At 40.8% G+C, this 7932-nt stretch overlaps 1 pseudogene; it reads left to right on the forward strand.

Moving 5' to 3' along the window:
- The first annotated feature begins 7148 nt into the window (after positions 1 to 7148).
- On the forward strand, positions 7149 to 7447 carry LOC134361215 (large ribosomal subunit protein eL33-like; annotated as a pseudogene).
- The last annotated feature ends 485 nt before the right edge of the window (positions 7448 to 7932 follow it).

Below are 7932 nucleotides of genomic sequence, written 5' to 3' on the forward strand. Positions count from 1 at the left end.
TTTCACCATAGAGACTGTGGGTAATCCACTACAGAGCTCTTATTTTACAGATGTGGATATTGAGCTTCAGGAAACCCCCCCCCATCAGATTCCTGTACCAGCTAGCAGGTCCCCCCTGCCCTGCCCAAAAAAGAATAATCAGTTTTTAGGGCTGTCTGGTTAACTTAGTTCATTAGAGCTCACCCTTATAACACGAAAGTCACAGGTTCAGATCCCTGCACTGGTTAGCTGCTAGAAAAAATAAGTAAATAAATTGGCTGTAAAGGTCATGCATGTGCTGAGGAATAGCACGTTAAGACTAGACCTCATCTCTGCTCACTTGCAGGCTAGTTCTTTCCACTATTGGAATATGGCCCAAACTCCTTAGCATGGTTTTCAAAGCTCTTCCCAGTCTGACCTCATTCTGTTTTTTTCCTACCTTATCTTCAACTTCTCGTACCTAGAGTCTAACTCGCTCCCTAAAGTTGCTAATGTGCTTTCCTCCTCCTGACCTCAGTTTATTGAAGTTCTGCCCATTTTGCAAGACCCAAATCAATTCAGTGTCTTTTCCTTTCCCTCTCACCAAGCCAGAAAATCAGGTTCTGTACTCCTAGACCATGCACTGCCTCTAACCACATTCTACCTTGTGCTATAATTATTTTTGTACCCATTAGCAAGCCCAGTAGAATATGCACATCATTCAGGCAGAGGCCTCTCCCTACATCTTTTTGGAGTAAGTATTTAGTAACCTGGTACCAGAGTCTATCAAAAATCATGTACCAATTCCCACCTTTACCTGTTTCATAGGTGCTAATCACATGGCTTAGAGATAACAGTATGCTTCTGTGAAGAGAAGGGCCTTCAGGGTGAGAGCCACCTCATTCCTTATACTCAAGGAATGAGTATTTGGCAAACCCTAGCCTTAAAACAAAATAACTGTTCTGACTTTTCTTGGCTTTCTGGCTGAGAGTAATCAAAATCATGGACTTAGACTTGGAAATTAATTCTTTTTTCTTCATCACACTCAGTCCCTTAAAATAATTAAGGCTTTTCCTTTTTTACAAACATATTTATGAACATATCTTCTGTATTTTTCCCCCTTGATCCAGAATTGTTGCTGTAGAAGAACTGACAATATTTTTACCCACACCTACATTGGAAGCATAATTGTACCCAACAAGGTACTGAGCTAACTGGCCAGCCCCCCAGATAAGGACTTAAAGTGCTGGTCAGCACTTTCTAAACTTGGCTTAAAGGGTCATATTGTGGTTTTACCTAATTAGGCTTGGCTGAATTGTTTGTTGCTTTCAAGTCTTTTTCTCCTTAGAGAAAGGGCTGACAATGTTTGGCAGGCTGTCAGTTACAAACTGAAAAGCAGAGAGACAAATAGATATCATATATTATTTGGTATATTCCGGTTTATTTCAAAGAACATATGTAGCATTAAATTTATTTTGTCCAAGAAGGAGAGATAATATAAAAAAATAACATTTATTGCTCACTTGTTCTGTATCAGGGTCTTTTCTCCTTTATCTTTTTTACTCCTCATAAGAATACTATGAAGTAAGTACTATTATGTGGATGAGAAATCTAAGTTTTAGAGAAAGTTAGCTTTAAGTGATGATGCCAGTGCTCACACTTAGCTCACACTTAGATATATCCGTCTCTAATGCCAGAGCTAATTGGAGGATACTATGTTGTCTCCAACATGGGTAGTAAAACAAATCAACAAAAACAACAAAACTGGTATTATTTTCAGACAAGGCTTTAGTTGGAAGAACTAGGACTTGTAACTGTCACTTTGCATCACAGGACTTTTAGTGTGAAATGCAGCTGCTTGGGTAAGCACACTGAGTGTTCTACTGTTGCCAAGGTTGTTGGAACAGTATGAGCCATACGCTCTACCAGATCCAGTTATGCTCTGCAGTTGTCAAGAGAGCTGCAAGAAGTACTTTAATCTATATTTTTCACTCTTCAAATAAGGAAACTATTGACTCATTTCTAATCTCACCTCTTGTGAACAAAGGTTGGAACTCCTTTGGTAATTACGGGAGCACAATAACCAAATAATCTAGGTTAATGGGTGGGGACGAGGTGATATCTAGGGTATGAGTTTAAGAATTCTTTGGCTTGAAGGGATTTCAGAAAAAAATTTCAGTGTAGAGGTTTTATCCCCTGTATTTAAAGTATATTATACTTCCCCTAATTGTTAAAAGGCTTTAAAACAATAAGAATTATAACAAGAGCCAATGCTAATATACTTCAAATGCTCTTAATATTACTGTAATGTGCCTAGTATTTTAAATATATTATGTCCTTAGATCTACATCAAAACCCTATAAAAGGGCCGGCCTGTGGCTCACTTGGGAGAGTGCGGTGCTGATAACACCTAGGCCACGGGTTTGGATCCCTATATAGGGATGGCCGGTTAGCTCACTTGGGAGAACGTGGTGCTGACAACACCAAGTCAAGGGTTAAGATCCCCTTACTGGTCATCTTTAAAAATAAATAAATAAATCCCTTGCTCCTTCTGTTATACCATGTTGTGTTTCCATCTCTCTCTGCAATACCAAGTGGCCAGTGCCACAGAGCTTGGGGAGAGAGGGTAGCCAAAAGAAAGTTGGATGTAGGTAGAACCTAACTTGAACCTGGCTTTACTGAGATGTAGATCGTACCTGGGATGTAATTCAGAAGAGTGGAACATTTTACTCCAAATGTGACTTTGGAACAGACTTAAGTTCAGGAAAAGGCCAATCGATGTTCACACAGTGGGGTCAGTCATAAAATGATGGAACTGAAGGGACTTTAGAGATCATCTGGTGTAACCTCTCCTTTTACAGGAAACTACAACCCAAAGATATTGAACTGTTTGACCAAGATTATACAGTTTTTGGAGAACTGTTATAGGAGTGTGGTGTGCTAGTTTAGGGCTCTCTCCTCTCTCACTTTACACCATATGGCTGCCAATTCTTGGATGCTGGAGAATCCACTTCTATGTCTAATATTCTGACTTTCTTTATTGCATAGGTATTTCAGTATCTGTAGACAAGATGGAATCAACTCCATTTAATAGACAGCAATGGACTTCACAGTCATTGAGGGTAACAGCCAAAGAACTTTCTCTTGTCAACAAGAACAAGTCGTCAGCTATTGTAGAAATATTCTCCAAGTAAGTATTGATCCTGGTCCAAAAGGACCATCTGTCTTGAGCACACGTTACCACCTGTGAGGGAAATCAGTGAAGGAAGTATGTGATGTAAAATGGCTTTATTGAGCACTATACAAGGCACTGTGAAGAAAGAGGATGGTAATAATAACCAGATGACACATTCTTTGTCTTTGAATTTTTGTTTAGTTGGGGAAAGAAAAAGTTTCAAATACAAAAGATAGTTATAAAACATGTAATTATAGAGCAAAATGTCAGCAAGTCCAAAATGAATAGGATTGAGGACTGGATACAGAATAAGATAGAAAGTGACTATCATGGGCAGGTGCTAATCAGGAAGACTGTCTGGTTGAGATGAGTTTTAAGGCAAGTTTTGATTTGGTCGAAGAGAGTGTTAGGTGCATTCTAGACCAGCATTTTCCAACATGGTAGCCACTATATATGTAGCTATTTAAATTTAAATTAATTAAGGGCTGGCCAGTTAGTTCAGTTGGTTAGAATGCGGTATTATAACACCAAGGTCAAGGGTTCAGATCCCTTAATTGGCCAGCCACCCAAAATAATTAATTAACATTTAAAATTCAATTAATCAGCTGCACTTATTACATTTCAAGTGCCCATTAACTACTTGTAGCTGGTGGTTACTGTATTGAACAGCACAGAAACATTTCATCATTATACGAAGTTCTGCTGAATAGTGCAAACTACAAAACTACAAAACTACAGCGCATTGGCTGCCTGTTTAGTAAATAAAGACTTACTACTATTATTATTATTATTATTATTATTATCATCATCATTATTATTATTATTTGGTGACTGGTGGGTAAGGGGATCTATACCCTTGACCTTGGTGTTATCAGCACCATGCTCTTCGAAGTGAGCTAACTGGCCAGCTCCCATTTGTGTATTGTCTGTGGCTGCTTTTGTGCTACAACCCATATCACCCTCAAAGTCTAAAATGTTACTATTTGGCCCTTTAAGAAAAATGTTGCTGACCCCTACTCTGGACCATGAGTTCTTTGATATGAGGGCCCCTTTCCTATTTATTTTAAATCCCCGGTGTGTAACACAGTGACTGGAACACAGTAGGCACTCAACGAATGTTCAAGGAATGGTAAATGTAAGTAATACACCAGAGAAGGCAAAAACATTGACTTCACTCAAATAAAGATGCCACTGTAGGGAGGAGCCCAGGGCAGGTGGTAGGCTTACCTCACTGGTGGAGTTTGTTAATTAATAGGAAGCTATTGCACATTTATGAGAAGAAAGATGGTAAAGATTTAAAGAAAGTGATTCTAGGAGCTATATGTAGGGCACAGCTAAATACCAGTGAGAGGTTTCTGTAATCTACAGTGTCACCTTTTCTTCAATAACAAATCCATCAAACACCTGCTCTGTGGAAAACACTGCCCTTCCGAACTATAGACCGTGGTTATTGCTAAGGTGGAGTGGAAGTTGGAGGGTGAGACTACATAGCCCTTTTACATTACCTCTACTCTATTCAGTATCAGCCAGGGTAGATAGGCTGGGTCCACAGTCATCTAAAGGCTCACTCACTCACAAGACAGGCAGTTGATCTGGCTGTCATCTGGGATCTCAGCTGGGGCCATGGTTGCAACACTACACACAGCCATTCCATGTGGCTATTTGGCCTGGTATCTAGGTTGTAAGGGCAAGCATCCAGAGACAGAAGGAGGGAGGGAACAAAGGACCAAGGGGGTTACAAGTTGTGTTGCCTCTTATGACCTAACCTCGGAAGTCATACACTATCACTTTTGCTATATAAACAGTGAATGCAGTTGAAGGCTTTTGTTCACGGAAAGCAACATGATGAGACTTGTAACTTAGAAAGATGCTCTGACAGTGTGAAAGGTACATTGGAAAGGTGAGAGATTCATAGCATGGAGACGACTTATGAGACTCTTTTGGGAACCCAAGTAAAATCTGTTGAGGGTGGGGGGCAACAGGGATGGAAAGAAGAAAAGGATATGAGATGGTGTTGAGATGTGATTAATGGGAGTTGGAAACTCCCTGTTCTGCAGAGAAACTTCTCCAAATTCCTACCCTTTTCACCCTACTTAGCCCCACCTGTCTTTAACTAAACTTGGCTTTCCCTTGACAGGCATTCTGTCTTTGAGCAGTGGCTGCTTGCTCTTACTGCACTTGCTTCCCTGAAATATTCTGGAGCCAGGAGTCAAGGTTGTTACTTTCCTACGTCTCCAATACTGTTTCCCATCCATTGTTTTTAGTGCCTAGTTCTGAACTTGTTCTTTGAGGCTTACATCTAACTATACCTCCCTCTTTTTTATCTTCCCCTTTGTTTCATTGGTGTGCCAGCCTCTGAAACACGGGGGACACTAGCTTTCAGTGTCATTTTCTTTTCAGTGTTTCTCACTGGGGGTGCTGTTGGCATTTTGGGTGAGGTAGATCTTCCTTGTGCAGAATATTCATCTTGCCTTCCTCCAAATGCTAGTGGCACCCCATGGCATTGTGACAACCAAAAAATAAAAAGTGGTGGGGGAGAAAACCCAACAAGATACTCACACATTTCCAAATGTCTCCCAGTGCTATGGTGCCCCCAGTAAAGAAACACTGGTCCATATCAATGTCCTGCCTGATACTTGGGACTCATAACTTCTTGATATTCTCTCTACTTCAACCTGCACATTGTCTCCTGTGCCCCTACCTCCAATCTCAATCTTGTCATCACCCAGAATCCTTCTCTGAAATGGTGCATTTGGAAAACCTACTCTGATTAGAGCCTCCTGTTCTTCCACTTGTTCAATTCTCTCATTCCCACTGATCCTACACTTTGACCTCACCAGGATATTCAGGCCCGGGATGTCAGTCCCCTTTCTCTTTCTTCCCTGTCTGACCTAGTCAGTCACTTCAGTGAAGCTCTCACCTTGTCCTGACTGCCTTTCTCACCTCTTTATTCTGTGATTCAGCCCAGCCAGTTCTCTGGAGGATTTGGGTCTTGTAGCACTCATAAGAGTTAGGGAAGTTGGAAAAGGCTGTTCATCTTAGGGGCCTTCTTAATCTTGCAGAGAAAAAGTGCAAAGGGACCTTAGAGGTCACCTTCTCATACATAGTTCAATGGGCTAACTGTCTTTTCTCCGTGAAGGTTATGTGGGCAGATGGCAATTATGCAAAACTGTAATAAATCCTAAACCCATTAATCAGCAATCAGTGTGTCAGCACCATGCTAGACTATTGATAGAAATATATACTATTTCTAATCCTAACAAAAAAAAAAAAAAAAAAAGGAAGGGCATTATCCCCATTTTATAGTTAAGAAAACTGAGATGTAAGAGTAACCTGCCCAAGTTAATATTTGGGTGTGTTTCTGTGTAGTATTTTTCTTCTGGTGAGTTTGTCTTAACATGGTTTGAATGTCCTCCCCACGTTCATGTTGGAACTTAATTCCCAATATGGTATTGGAAAGGTGGGGCCTTTGGGAGGTGATTGGATTGTGAGGGCTATTCCCTCATGAGTGGATTAATCCATTCATGGATTAATAGGTTAATGGTTTAATGGGCTCTCAGAAAGTGGCTCTGGTGGCTTTATAAGGAAAGGAAGAAGCATGTTAGGGTGCTCTCGCTTAGCTTTTGCTATGTGATACCCTGTGTCATCATAGGACTCTGTAGAGTCCCCACCCAGAAGAAGGTCCTCACCAGATGCACCCCCTGGACCTTGGACTTTCTAGCCTCCATTTATTTCTGTAAGAAATAAATTTCATTTCTTAATAAATTACCCAGTTTCAGGTATTCTGTTATAAGTGACAGAAAACTGACTAATACATATGTTGAACTGGTTTTAAAAGATAGAGTTTTATTTCGTAGGCTGGGAGAATGATGGAGACATTCCTCCAGAGGAGTAGAAGGTAAAGACACAGAAGTGAGACAGGTAATGTTGTATACTTAAGACAGTGAGGTCTTTCTCTCTCTGCCATCTTGGAGCCTGTGGAGGCCTGCTGGGAACAGGTCTTCTAAAAGGCAGTATGTCTGGAAGGCTGTAGTCCAAGGACATTTTTGCTGGCTGTAAGTGCAGTCTCCAGAACCAAAGTGAGCACACAACTCTTCTTAAAATTGTTGGTGTTTATGCCCGAGATGAAACTCAATTCTACTTGGGCACGAGATGACTCCTGGTGGGAAACCAAACAAAACCAGAGTAATTTGGGGAAAGGTAACTTGTTCCCATAGAAAGAGAGGCATGGTTAATACCAAATTCCAAAGCAACCTTTCTGCTAAGGTCATTGGACATAGAATCCGTGTGATGCTGTACCCCTCAAGGATTTAAACTAATGAAAAGTAAATAAATAAAAGTGGGGGAAAAAAAGTGAAAACCAGTGTGGAAAAAACACACTCAATTTCTCCCAGTATACTCTCACAACATACCTCTTACACCAGATGTGCAGGGGTTTCTCCCCACCAGCAAGCAAGCAAGCAGTTCTACAGTGGACACAAGCTGGGTGCCATCCAATTTAATTCAGTATGTCTACCTAGAGATAGCATCAGATCCACAAGTGAAGGGATCAGTGCCCAAGACTGCCCCCACTTCAAATGCCAGTTGTAAGTTCAGGCCTCTGGAACTTCTGACCAACCAGCTATAAATCAGGGTTCTCACAACCTCCTCCTTGGGTTCGATTAATTTGCTAGAGTGGTTCAGAGAACTCAGGGAACCACTTACATTTACTGGTTTATTATAAAGGATATTTTAAAGGATACAAATGAACAGATACATAGAGCAAGGTCTGGAAGGTTCTCAAGTGCAGGAGCTTACAT

This window comes from Cynocephalus volans, chromosome 12 (genome assembly GCF_027409185.1).
Source record: "Cynocephalus volans isolate mCynVol1 chromosome 12, mCynVol1.pri, whole genome shotgun sequence".
Taxonomy (NCBI): domain Eukaryota; kingdom Metazoa; phylum Chordata; class Mammalia; order Dermoptera; family Cynocephalidae; genus Cynocephalus; species Cynocephalus volans.